Source organism: Galleria mellonella, unplaced genomic scaffold (genome assembly GCF_026898425.1).
Source record: "Galleria mellonella isolate WM207_F2 unplaced genomic scaffold, CSIRO_AGI_GalMel_v1 utg352, whole genome shotgun sequence".
NCBI lineage: Eukaryota > Metazoa > Arthropoda > Insecta > Lepidoptera > Pyralidae > Galleria > Galleria mellonella.
The window spans coordinates 4682618-4697725 of record NW_026442084.1 but is presented as its reverse complement, the minus strand read 5'-3'; the positions used below and the strand labels follow the sequence as shown (position 1 = coordinate 4697725).

Genomic DNA, 15108 nt, shown 5'->3' with positions numbered 1-15108 from the left:
ATTCATTCGAATTTGGAATGCGTTGGCTGGATACATGTACATTTTCCCACACGTCTTTTTTTAAGTTGTTTGTCTTTTAAATGAGTTGATTAATAGGCGGTTACGTTGGCGCTGATTGTTCTTGCACTTTATGACTGCGTTAAGCCGCATCCACACGGCGGACGGTGTCGCGCGCTTGTATTTGCAACGTCGACAAGATTGCCCTTAAAAATAATTGCTGCACTCGATTCACGATAATATAACAGGCAACAACAAAAGTGAAACTGTGCAATGATTTATTACAATCTAAATAAATTGGCAATGCTCGTATGGGTGGGTGGGCAGCGAGTGGCATTAAAGTTTTAATCTAAAATATGCATCAGTAAAATCCTCGAAACGGCCAAATGTCGCGTATCTAGCCGAGCGGGAGATATTGCCGAAATGCATAAACATCAAAGGGGTTTTTGTTCGAAAAAGATTTAAAATTGAAGGGCGCGTCCCCAGTGCAGTAGGCAAAATGGCGTCCGAGATTATAATAACGATTTTAAAAGTCCCCTTCGTTTTTTATTTTTAGTTTTTTTTTAGGAAGGGTTGCGTAAGTGGACGCGGGGTCCGATGGAAAATTTGACACTAACACAATTTCAAAAAGTAGGGAGAAAGTTTGCATGTTTGCGTCACGAAAAATATTGGACACTCACCGGATTACTGTGGAGGGCAATAACTGTATACATGTGTACACATCTTTACTTACAATTTACTGTAATAAATAATCAGAATATATATTCTGCAATAATCGCCAAAACAAAATAAATGTATTCGCTTTAAAATGTATCGATAATATAGTTACAATTTAATATTTAAAATTTAAGCAAATGCAAACTGAAAACATATTTCTTAACAGTCTTAGTGGTTTTTGTGGTTGATGCAAACTTAAACAATAGTGAACTAGTGAGTACCCTGACTGAACACAGCTGTGATTATTCAGTTGTCCCAGACCATTAGTATCGGTAATTTCTCAATTACTAGATCGTTTGACCGCAGTCAAGAAGCTTAGATTGGATTGAATCGTTTACGAGAAAATTATTTTTTTTCATTTAATGTTTGAGTGAAACAATTGTGTTTATGTATAATAAATACGATTTAAAATGTTTTGACGCAAGCGGAACATTTACACAATTAGTAAATTAGTATCTCGTAGTAATTAAAATGTTACGGAGTCGAGACCATAGACAAGCGATCAAAAACTAAGCGATCTAAAAACGGTTTCGGGACACCGGAAAGAGACTTGATATGTTCCTTTCGATACTGGATGAACAGATGTGGATTAAGATGATGTGTGAGTAATTAACGACAAAATTAATTCACTAATTAATAATTGGTATAAATGTCTGAAAATATATTTGATACGCCTACAAATAAATCTATGGAAGAAACATGCTTTAAAGAATACAAGAGCACGCGCACAATCCAATGGCCGATGGTTGTCAGTAGCTTTTATCAATAAAAATAAAAATCACCGAGGAAGTGACCAATTTGTAGTCGCGTTTGGGACGCCGGCTATTTACAAGCGATTTTGTGACTTATTACTGCGAGATTCGAGTTAATTTGCATCGCGCTCGGCGTGTGTATTGTGAAATCAATTATATTAGTCCTACTTGTGTTGTTGATGTAAGGACATAATGCTCTTATTTATAACATCCAATACTAAATCTTACATATATATTAGTTAAGAATTTTTTGTGATGTTAAGTACATATTTGTACTTCAAGCTATCAGTTTCCAAATCCCACCAAAATTATTGACGGACTTCATCTACTAATAAAAATATTAACATTAACTATTATACAGTACCAGTGATTTTAGAAGTATGAAATTTTGCTAAGTTCCTACAAATGAGAGAGTGAGCGTCAATGAATAACTTTTAAATACATAAGTTTGTATAGTCTCATAACAAACATATTTAGTGAAATTTAAAAATAAATGGCTTGATTTTCCTTCGTATAAACAATATTGGTAATGATTGCGTCATTTAAATAATAATAATCAACAATGAAATAACTAATTAATAAATTTATATTCATAACAACAGTAACAAATAGCTAATAACCAACCAAAACAGTCCGACCTAAAATGCAATATTTTCGTCCAATAATGGTCAGTAGGACCAAAATGGCGTAGAAAGTAGCAATAATAATATATTTGAAGTCGCACGATCGAATATTTTCACTGATACGTGAGTAGGAACTGAACCCGTACTTGAATACTGATTGCGTTCGGTTATTGCAAGTTTTCTTAATAACAGTATGCCATCCGCGACGTGGTTTTCTATGAAATGTCAACGTTTTGTTTGTACGTGTTAACTGCAAATTGTACTCGAGTATATATACACATATATATTTGCATTTTAGAATAAATTATACTGTTGTTAGGGCACTAACTGACTGACCTAATATTTTTTTCTAAATTCTTATTTCTTTCAATTGTTTTACAAATTTTTGATGAGCTAAAAGTCGTAAATCAATATCAGTAATTATTGAAAAGTCAACATCATTATTATTATTTAGTTAATCATTGTTTACACCTAAAAACAGACTTCCTCCATCGGCTACCAGAACGGTAATGATGCTGGGTCATTTGCATTAGTCAATTTGCTACAATCCACGTAAAAAAAATGAATTCGTTTCTCAGTCAACGATTAATCTTTGGCTTTGCGAACCTTATGGCCATTTCTATATCACTTCACTACTTTTTTATTTTATTTTATTATTTCACTTTTCTATTCACCTTATTTTCTTTGCAGGTAATCTTGATTTAGAATTTTATTATGTTACGCAACTTCAGGGTATCTCTTTCTATAATTTCATTGAATGATTTTGAGATTCTCTGTAATACATAATAGTTAGCAACTGCATAAGTATATTAATTCATTGGAAAAATCACTGATTACTTACAAACTCATCTTCCAAATTTATGGTCCGTTCCAAATAAATACAGTCTTAATCAATATTATGTATCTTATCAAAACCAATATTCTCTCTGTTGGAAAATACAGTGCTGATAATGATTTCAGGGATTTTGAAATGATTATTAGATATATCAAATAAGGTACAATAAAGGTAAATAATGATTTTATCAACGTCTTTATAATTTAGGAGAATGAAAAAATCTGTAAAATTATGTGTAGTTACCGGTATATATAATAAATAACTTATAGAAATCTTGAAATACGTTTATAATAGTTCGGGACTAACAGAAAATTAAAATTAATCAAATGGTTTATCTACATAAAAAAATTATAATATGGACAGCGATTCTGGGCGCCATATTGCCACTTGATTCTATTGTGAAACTTCAATAACGCGCATGCGTAACCCGCATATTAAAATCGACGCTCGAACTAAACTAACTACGGGCGAAAACGGGAAACAATCGGGTCGTTCCATATTTGAAAAGTCCGCGTTTGAATATGGAACTATTTAAAATTTCGAATCCGTTGCGTTATCGCCGCGACGTGTTGGCGTTTTCCGATTGTTCATTGTCATTGTTTCATTATTTTTTTTTTATTTTTCGATTACGAAATAGGGACGCGCCTATACAATATCCGTTTATTAGATTATGGATATTGTCGGTACTTTGTAACGGTTGCCGCCTATAGCAGTGTTGCCAAGTGAGTTTACTCACCTTATTTGTGTCTTCCATAGATCAATTTAACTTACTATTAAACATATAAGCAATAAAATAATATAAAAAGGCCGATCAAACATAAATAAGCACTTATAAGTAATCGTTGTGAATGTATAATGTTGATAGATCGATAAATTTATGGAATCGGTATTTTTAATAACGAAATAGGATATTTTATTAAAATAAAAAACTTATTATGCTACACGAAACATCAATCACAGATGTTAAAGGTATTTGTCAAGCCATACTGCATTTTCTTTATTTTACAGTTATAATATAAAGTATAATTTAAACATTCGTTAGTTTTTCCTTTACAGTGTTAATTTGCGAGAAACCCACATCACGTTTCGAGCTGTGGACCAAAAATTTCTTTAACGCCGAAACAATCATATTGCTACAAAGTATCGATCATCTTGTTTGGAATGTTTCATTGTATCATTGTATATAATTTTTTTATTCAGTCCAAAAGTATTCATAAAATTGCAGGCTTTTCTCGGAAACACGTTAATAAAAGAAACCGAAAGGTGCGTTCTAAAATTTATATTATTTTTCAGAATTCCCGATTCAAAATGAAGAACGATATAGGTATTTTATTATCGACGATTCGTTTTTTAAATCCAATGTATGATTATTCTTCAGAAATTCGAAATTTAAAATGAAGATTGTAATTCTGTTATTAACAATTCGTTTTTTGAAATCTCAACATAATCAATAAAGCATTAATTCCATATTACACTAACATGAACATACATAGATAGTGCTTAGATTAGATAGAGCATTGAGTGATGATGAAATAGACCAGAGAGGTTGGGATTTGGCTAGACTTAATTTGCTTTCTCTGTCGTTTACCATCCACCCTGGTAGCCATCATTAGTTGTTTAAGGTCCAATTGCAGCGACTTTTTGAGTAATTTGACCAAATTAGTTCACAAGTAGTAAAATTGTTACTAAAAATCGATTTATAAGACTAAACCGTCTTATAGGAATCTGAAAATTCTTGTTATGATCATTGCTCTTAAACTAGTATCTTGTAACAGTATATTGCTTCTATTGTAGTTTCTATGGAGTCTGATTCTTACGTTTCCATAGAATAGACGCACTGATATAAAAGGTGTTGCAAGGGGATTTTTGTTTTATGAATAAATTGGAGATATTACACAAATATTGGGCCTTTTCAATTCGTTTGTAAATACATGATTGCTTCGCCAACTTTGAACTTATTTTGATAATTTTTTTTAATTAATAAGTGTTGTTTTATATAAATTTTGTGATAGTAGAAGCTACTGATAGAATAAGATAGTTTTTTATAGAGAAAAAATCTACTTACTGTGAAGTAAAATGTGCGTGTAGACATGTCTAAATTCAATTATTCTATGTTCTAAATTCAAATATTTTCAATGATATTATACATCTTAAATATTTCGACATTCGTCAATTTTAAGTCTAAAATAGATTAAAAAAAAATAGATAATTCTTTTTTAAATCAATAAGTGTAGTTTCATAATAATTTTATGACTATTAAAGTTGCCGTGTTTTTTTACGTAGTAAAAATTTGTTTACTACGAAACAAAATCTGCACGTAGACACACGATTCCACGTTCTAAATTCAAATATTTTTAATCTTATATCTCTTAGACATCTCGACGTTGATTGGTGTTATGTCACGCCTAAAATAGCTTTTAGAGTTTTAAATTTAAATATTTTCAATCTAATAATATGTCTACGAAGAATCTCGTATGATTAAAGTGATTTTTTTTTTTTCACAGGTATGTATATATGTATTTCTCATTTATCACTACACGGACTGGGATATTTATTTATTTATTCATTAGTACATATATGTGTACATGACAGACTTAATGCTAAAAGCATTCTCTCCCAGTCAACCACAGGGAAGTATCAGAATATCATTTCTTTTCTTCTTTCTTCTTTGTAATCACTTGTATGATTAACAAAGCATCTGACTAAAGGTACCAAGTTGTATTTGGCGATGTGCTCATGCAGAAGTGCTTCATAAATAATGTTAATACGATACGTAAAAGGTGTTTCCAATGAATTTATACCCGAAAACGTATGTTACCTTCAAAGTCAGTAGGAATAAGTTGTCCATGAATTATTCATTTCGGTACTTTTGTGAGACTGTAGGATAACATCGACAATTTCTTAGTCTTAAATACAATAATAACAATTTACTACTTTATAATTATAATATTTATAATCTTTAAGTTTCGTATAATTATAGATTAAAAATAAAATTTGTCATCACTTCTTTTCATGCTCAGGACGTCGCGAACATATAAAAAACAACAAACGAATTGAGAACCTCCTTCATTTTTGAAGTCGGTTAATAAACATTGATTATCTTGAAACTACAAACATTGAGTAACTTAACCCTCCACTTACGCCGACGATACGACATTGGCATTTAATTATAACTATATGCAACCATAGACACCTTAATTCGGACCATAGAGTTGCAATCGAGTGTAGTATAATTACAATCGTGAATCGATCGCTTTCGTATTGATATTAAAAATGGCGGTTTTTATTCAACGAACGTTGAAACAATACACCCAGTAATTCGTATGAAGTGACTTGCGTTTAGTTAGATCTTTGTCTGTCGGTCTATGTTCACCGAACTATGTGTCTATTTGATTTTTTTTTTTTACCTCTATTCAGTTTCATAAGATAATTGTCGAGATCAAGCGTCGATTGTGAATGGAACAATGTATTAGCGATGTACGAATTGGAATTATATTTTTTAATCTTGCAACATTCTTTAGTTATCGCCAGTCACGGAAACGAAACAAATAGTAACTAATTAGTTTAAAAATTAAATTCGTGAACTGGGAAGTTGTTTTGAACGTTTAATATAAAATGCTTACTAACATTTATGAATGTGAAAGTGAGTTTGTTAATTTGTTTGTTCCGCATGGTTATCGTGGTTCTAATAGTACTGTATAGGCGGGGGGAAAGGGATTGTTAGTAATGGAGATTGAGAATCCCATTGCTAGCAATATACTCAACCAGGTCGACCTCCTCGCGGTTCTCCCTAGAAACTATTATGGTTAATTCCTGATGAATTCATCATGATGGGCTAACTGGCCTGTTTTCATTCTCATCTATCACCCTTCACTGGTGCTCCGCCAGCGTATCTCGTTAGCGCAGGCGGGGTTACCATACCCTTTACACCCATCAGAAATAAAAAAAAGTACTGTATAGGCTTATATAGTATTAATGAATTCTAATGACGATATCAGATAAATACTTATTTAAAACTGTTGCTGACAGATCTTTTATATAAGTTTACCTTCTCTTATTTATTTTTTATTTTGAATCTCTAATCATATTTATTTATTGCCGCTGCCCTTTTCTTCTACCAATGCAGATTTAATAGAAACTAATTTTGCCCTTGACTTCGTCCTTGTGACCGGAATAAATTTCTGTCCCAAATAATACGTATACTCGTACATCATATTTTATAAAAATTTGGTTGAACTTTTCAAAAAAAGAATAAACAAACACACCTTCATATTTATAACATTAATACGGCAGTATAATATACAAATTTCATATATGCGAAGCTTATTATATACTAAGCTGTGTGCTACGGCTTTGTCCGTGTAAATCCGTACATAAAGTATCCTTTATGCAAAGTTAGGTTATAAACTACCCGTGTATTGAATTTCATTCAAATCCGTTCTGTAGTTTTGGCGCGAGAGTAAGAAATATCCAACCATCAAAACAAACTTTCTCGTTTATAATATTATGACAATTTTAATTTTTTAAATAATTATCCAGACATAGTTAAAAATGTAACACTAACATATACTACAGACAGTGCCCGACTTTGTCGGAACTGTTAATGTGTGCGTTAGTATGATCCATGCACGGGGATGAGATTACGAAAGGGTGAGTCCAGTTCCATCATCAATTATATTTTGTGAATGCTCTCGGCTTTCCATTTTTAAAATAAACTTCGCTCCATGAGAAGGGGAAACTAATAAAATTACATGTGGGGACTACGAGGGATAAAAACGCATAATAATTTATACTTTAGAATTATGTTTTTAATCTATTTTTTATATCTAGAGGCAGACTCACTATAAATCGACAGAGTTCACGGTAGTAATTAATTTCTCAGCTTCATAAATTATTCTCCTTACATACCTGAAACAAAACAATATATTTTATACTAAAAAAATAAAATTAATTTACATTAACATATGAACACGTTTACAAATAAGATAGGTACGAATTAAATTTCGAACCCAATAAGAATATCCGATCGATTACCTACTTCCAAATTTAAAATCTGATAGCGGCCAGCAGCCGAATTGGTCCCGATACAAAGGAATAGAACGAGCATGACGATTCAAATATTTTCGAAAATGGAATATTAAGTGAAGCCATTATACGACCGAATGATTGCTGTTGCTCTGTAACGTGTTATTAAAAATATATATTTTGTTGCCACATTCCTCTTACGTAATTACGATACCAAAAAATCAAAGTCATTGTATCTTTTCGGTTCGATTATACTCGTATCGATATTTGATAAAATATCGATTATAAGTTTAGTATCATAAGAAGCCCCATTTGTGTATTGGGGTCAACGACTTGCGTATGCTGGCTGCGTGTGATGCTATGCGTCAAGTGACCCCTTAATGCGACTTATTGGTTACTCATTTAAAGTGCACGAATGACCAATGACTATAGCAACAAAACCTTCAAATGACCTGACTTTAGGTACAACTAAGAGTTTAGTTGTTACTTCGCTGGAAATATTAAAAATATTTCAGTTATGAATTTCTCCATCTTTGATTCCCATAAGGGCTTATTGCTATATTGAAGCAATAAACGCGAACGTGAGATTGTCTATTGATAAAATTGAAGAGCCGATTATAAAATTTTATCATCGAAACTGCTGCTTATTGAGGTCGATATGCTTAACATAATACCGAATGGAAGACTGATCGGGCCAAGTGAAGAAGTGATCAATAAATAATGTATGTACTTAATTTAATCTTAGATGTTGAAATGTAGCTACGCTGTCATTGAGACCGCCTATAGAAGTGCCACCTACGCGCATCGAAACAAAAACAGATCGTGGAGAGTTCCACAAAACATCATTAAATTCAATATTTCGTTTAAAAAGCATTCCACATATCTGGACCATTAATCACTAAAACTACCGACCTTCAAGGAGAACATCGGAATAAAATCGGCAATCGAAATAAAGCACTTAAAGCGAAACGTCATTATCGCACAACATAAATAAAAAACACTGAAATCGAACGCAAAAATTGAATATCGAGTCGATTTAAAACAGAATACGAATTTTAAAAATACGAGCACGCCCGAGCTGCATTAATTAAAAATTCTCGGTAGAATATTCAAAAATAGAATTCGCATTCGAACGCTCCTCCTTGTACGGATCCGAAGTTTGAATTTGGAAGAAACAAAAGAAGGAGAGCGCGGGAGCAACCCTTTTAGCGCTGATAATCTGTTCTTTGGCCGTGTTGTGTTTTGTTTTTTTTTTTATTCGTTGTCACTTTTTTGTCCGAACTCGAGATTGTACACAACATTCTTTACTTCGAAACGAAGCTTTTTAAACTTGCACCGTGATTTATTTCTTTTTTATACCCCTTAATAACGAGTCCTCGCGTCCGATTTAATTGACGAATGGTCACGAGCGCGCTTCTCAAATTATTTTAGAGATCAATTTTAAGTTGACATTTCTTGTTTGTAATTGTTATATCTTTGAAATTTTTGATATTATTTTATGTCAAAAATTACAACACACAATTTTAGATAAATATAAGTTACATTAAATTAAATTAAAAAAATTACTCCATGTTCTCCATGTTTTAAATTGCTTCGAAATATAAAAATTTAAAAATAGAACGCAATCCTTCCGCCCTCGGTCGGGCGGTTAGTGCTTTACATGAAATATTATTTTATGGAATCAACATCTGCGGCGGCTGCAATGTGTGCGTGAGTATTATTCCGGAGTGAGTGCCGCGTCGAGGGGCTTATGTACACAAGTGAAATTACTTAAAAACTATACGATTCAAGTGGATGGGAACGGTTGAAAATTTCCGAGATGTGTCATTTTAAATTTAATCCATTCAACACTTTATAAAGTTGTTCTTATAATTTTATTAGATGTACTTTACTTAACCCAAAAAGATGGAATTCATACTTCAAGAACTACTCGTCGTTGGCGTTCCCTGATGTTAAATTATACACCGCCTTTATTATATAAAATGTTTCTAACTTAGTTTAGTAGATGATGCTTTTACGTGTTTTCTGAACACCAAGCAAGCGACAATCATATTTAAACAACTCATATATGAATTTGAGAAATCTGAAAGTTCAGATTACAATTTTGTCTTATGTTTAAGACCCTCGGACTTCAATCACGCTCTATCTGAACTGTTACCGCTCGTTGGATCATTTTAATTATAATTAAATATTAATCATAAAATATAAATAATTTTATCGACATTCTATTAATCAAAATTCGAAAGCCAAAATAAACCAGGTGCGATTCGTCGGTCTTACATAACGCGGTCCTTTTTACAATCCGTTCGCATCGTCAAATCACTCGTCGCGGGTTCATTTTTTAAAATTGGAACGAAAAGCGAAACCCTTTCATTTTTAAATTGCTTTCGTCACGGCGCTCCCTTTGCCACTATTTCGAGGTAATGCTCCAACAAAAGGATTAAAAAAGCTAAAATATTCATTTATCACAACGAGAAAATACCAGTTTCGTTTTCATAGCTTTTGTTTTTTAAATAAAACAAAAATAGTTTTATTAGCATTTGTAAAAAAATTGTTTAAATTGTTTTAATTATAAAATGAATGATAAAAAAAGTAAGATAAATTGAATATACCTTTAACCTTAGATTATATAGATAGAGTGTTTCTATATAAATGCTTCGCTAAAACAGATCAACTATTTTATCTATGCTGCGTGAATAGGGCTTTTTTTTATTGGATGAAAATGGAATGGTAACCCCGCCTGCGCTAACGGGATACGCTGGCGGGGCACCAGTGAATGGTGATCGATGAGGGTGAAAACAGGCCAGTTAGCCCATCATGATGAATTCATCTGGAATTAATCATAATAGTTTCCAGGTGGAACCGCGAGAAGGTCGACCTGGTTGGCTATATTGCTAGCAATGGGATTCTCAGTCTCCATTACTAATAATCCCTTTCTCCCCCGCATGAATAGGGTTACCATAATATACATTTATTACAAAATATATGAGCGAAAATATATTTATTGATATGTTTGTTAAAATTGAAAAATTATAAACAGTCTATAATGATTCGAAATTATGTTTATTTTTACTGAATGCTTGGATTTATATCTGAGTAAAGGCACAAAAAATGTTTTCGTTTTCAAATAATTTAAAATTAATTTATATATATAAATTTGTAACCAATACATACATTTGTATGTATAATATAATTAAATCAGAAAATAATTCTCAATTCTGATTTCAAAATCTGGGATATTCTTAATTTAATTAACATGGAAAAAGTGTGTTTGCTTTGATTTAAAAAAAAAACAAACATGTGTCAGCCAATTTGACGATTAAATTAAAAGTTGACGCATTTTTTACACTCTATGCTCCATGTATAAAATATAAGCTTTTAACGTATTTTGATCTATTGACATCGCTCGCTAGCTAGGCACGGTTCGCCTCAAATCCCCGAAACTAGTTATTGTGAGATCAGCTCAGCTGTGTTAGTATTGGGATTATACGCTTTTTTGTGACTACCCTTCATTTTAAATTTAACTCTTTTCACTACTTTAATAATTTCTGGAACAATTTTTAGCTTGGGGCGAGGGTTATGTGGGTGTTTTTGTATAAAGGGAACTTACATACACGAGTTGTATGCGGGCATCGTATGTTTGAATTAATTTATAGATTTGATTGAATGAACAATGTTATTGAAAGGGTAATCATTTTGATATGGTTTTAAGCCTTTATGGAGGCAACGATTGATTTTTTTTATGATCCCTTTATGTGTTTAAAGATAAGCTGTAATATAATATACTTTTAATATTTCTACATCACTATACAGTTCGACTGATTTAAGTTTAGAAAAAAAAACATTACATACATACATACATATCTATCACGCCTGTAAAAAAAAAATGTTGGCATTACGAAAACAGTTTTTCTTACGCAAAAAAATATAATGAAATCGTAACTAGGCGATGTATATACATGGAACATATTTAAGTAATATAAGGGAATCAGATTTTTATAATATTTTACAATATATAATAATAATAATATTTTTTTACAATATTTTTATGACCAGAAAGATAGACTAAGGTAAAGCAGAAAATAATCTGTTATCTTCTGCATAGCATTATAAATATTTTTCTATAGCAATATTTTTGTGAACTGCTGTTACCTGAATCCGTCTTCCAATTTGATATCATCCACTTTTCTCGATTTGTAAGATTTTGAAAAACCTTCTGGGATGATTCGACTGGCCTCCATATATTTAATTGGCTGTTTGATAACATACTAATACTTCAAATGTTTTTCAATAAAATAGAATTAAATTTCATAAAAAATTTAATTCTATTTTTTTTTTTATAAAAAATACATAACTTACACAACATAGAATCCAATTAAATAAAATGACTTGTTAGCATTAGTCAACATTATAAAAAAAAATTATAATCGTCTAAAAAATTTCCTTAACCCGAAAAAACGAAGCAGTTCGGTTTAGAAAAAAAAACAGGGTGAATGTCCTTGCGAGGGAGAGCCGAGAACATGTGGCCATCTACGTATAGATGCTATCGTTACATTCGATGTACAATGCTCACTTTGTTCGTTTATTCCCAACAAATATAGTGTGGATCGGTAAATGGAATGCGTATAAGTCGAATACTTAGAACGGAAGCGCAGATGAAATGTTGCAACGGTGTTGTAATGATTACGTATTGGATCTGTTTCTGAAAGGGTGGGAAAACGTGGAACAGGATGCGTATTGGATTATACTATTATAAACTAGATGTATCCCGCGGTATTGCTCGATACTCGCTTGTGTTAATCTATTCTAAATTAATCTTATGTACAAATTCACATTTTAATCCATTTAAACGTGATTGAATAAAGAACATTCAAAAAACTTTACAAAGCTTCATATCTCTACTTAGTATAAAACAAAGTCACTTCCTGCCGTCTGTACGCTCAAATCTTTTAAACTACACAACGGTTTTTAAAGCCGTTTTCGTCAATTGATAGTGATTCAATAGGAAGGTTTATACGTATAGTTTAATATTGGTTTGTGTTAATTAGTTGAAATATGACGCAATTTTTTTTTATGGGTGAAAATGGTATGGTAACCCCGCCTGCGCTAACGGGATACGCTGGCAGAGCACCAGTGAAGGGTGACAGATTTTCACCCATTAAAAAATATAAGTAATACCTATTACTATGCTAAGCGTGGCAACTATTCCTAACGTTAACGGCTTTTTTTATCAGGTGATATTAACCATGATAGTTTCCTTGGGAGAACCGCGAGGATGATAGGTGACGATGGTTGGGTATATTGTTAGCAATCGTGGCGAATTCTCACTAGAATTAATCACGATGGTTTCCCCCCGCGTGGGGTCGGGGGGTTGTCAATAGTTGCTGGCAATGGCAGGCGGTTACATACTAACAAGCATAGTTAACAGGTATTACTTATATTTTTTAATGATATGCCTACCTGCGCTGTTGGTATACACTGGTGGGGTACCAGTGATCGATGATAGGTGATGACTACTGGAAAATTTCCCCTTACAGAGAAGACGTATATTCAACAGTTGGCAGTCAACGGCTGATAACGATGATAGATTCCTCTTTAAATGATCTAAAACATGTCCTCGATATATGTATCTTTTAAGATTGACTCATTCTAACGTTTTTGATGCGGGCGAAGTCACGAGCAACAGCTAGTAGTATTATAAGTTCTTTTTTTTAATTGATATGATAACTATATGTGATATTATCATTATTGTAATATTAATAACAATTTTGTTATCAGTTGTATTCAAATACTAATATTTATTAGTATTTATAAGTAACTATACAAATAAACATAGACAACTTAAATAGATACCTAATTGATATTTACGTCAAATGTATTTGATGGCCATTAATCTTTTAATTTCTTATTAAATGTATTTTCTTGTTATTACAACTTAAGTTACTTTAGCCATAAGAATAAGTAAATAATTCTAGTGCTTATTTTATGTTTAGCCATACATATCACAAATCTAGTGTTAGTAGAATAGAATAGGCGGCTTGTCATCAGTAAACATAGAGTTAATGTTCAATCAGTTTAGTTTACGAGATAAGTGTTGCCCAATAAAAGCGTAGTAAACGCCATTTTAACTGTGGCATCAACAATAAACACCGTCCCACTTTGTTACGTTGCGTAGAATAGGTCCTACGAGAATACAATTCGATGTCGCCCTTATTTGTATGTAATAAGGTTTCTATTAACCTGTCAAGTTTAAAAAGATTCAATTCGCCAAGAAAACTCTATCGAACAATCTCATACACGTGCAATTTGTTAAAATTCTTGTCTAATAATAAAGCAATTAATCTTTACGAATGATTTCTAATAAACACGCCGTTGAATTCAATTCGACTTTACAAATTACATCGATTCGTTCGAAGATTGAAATCATAAATAGTTTTCGATATTCGAATACAACCCAGAATTTCAAATTTCGAATCTTTTATTTTTCAAACGATTAAAATTGAATGCCAGCAATAAAATTAATTGTCTCGGGCATTCCAAATTCGGTGGATAATAAAAATATCGGTAGTGGAACATAAAACGGAAGCTTTAAGCTTCTACGTAGATTACGATACATAATTGAAATTAATCGCTAACTTAGATATAACCAATATTAACAGGCATCTACGAGTACTAGTCATTAAATCTAAATTGTCTATTTTTATTTTATTTGGAAACAAATGTCATTTTTATACGGAACTTTTTTTAAATGGGATCTGAATCCCATGTTTAGTAAATAAAAAAATTGTCTCTTTACCATAATTCATTCTTTGAAGTTTTAAACGGACAAATTTTTCCTAAGAAATCTCTAATATTTGAGATACAGTCATGTTTTAGTTATCATATTGGTTTAAAACTCATCAAAGCACACCAACGATACATATGTCAACTAATTATTTGTATTATATTTATAAACAAAAAAATCTATCAACGTTGTTTAGAGGGAGGGGATCTTTAGTAATGGGAATTAGTAGTCCTAATGCTGTCAGGCCAACTTCTACGGGGACCTCTCTGGAAATTATTGTGATTGATTTCTGGTAAATTCATCACGATAAGCCAACTGATTTGACTTCATCCTCACATATCATCACTCACTGATACCTCGCCAGCGTATAATAAC

At 32.0% G+C, this 15108-nt stretch overlaps 1 protein-coding gene across 1 annotated transcript in view; it reads right to left on the bottom strand.

Annotated features, from left to right (window-relative positions):
* Positions 1–15108, bottom strand: part of LOC113519405 (uncharacterized) — a 126876-nt gene that overhangs the window by 80357 nt on the left and 31411 nt on the right.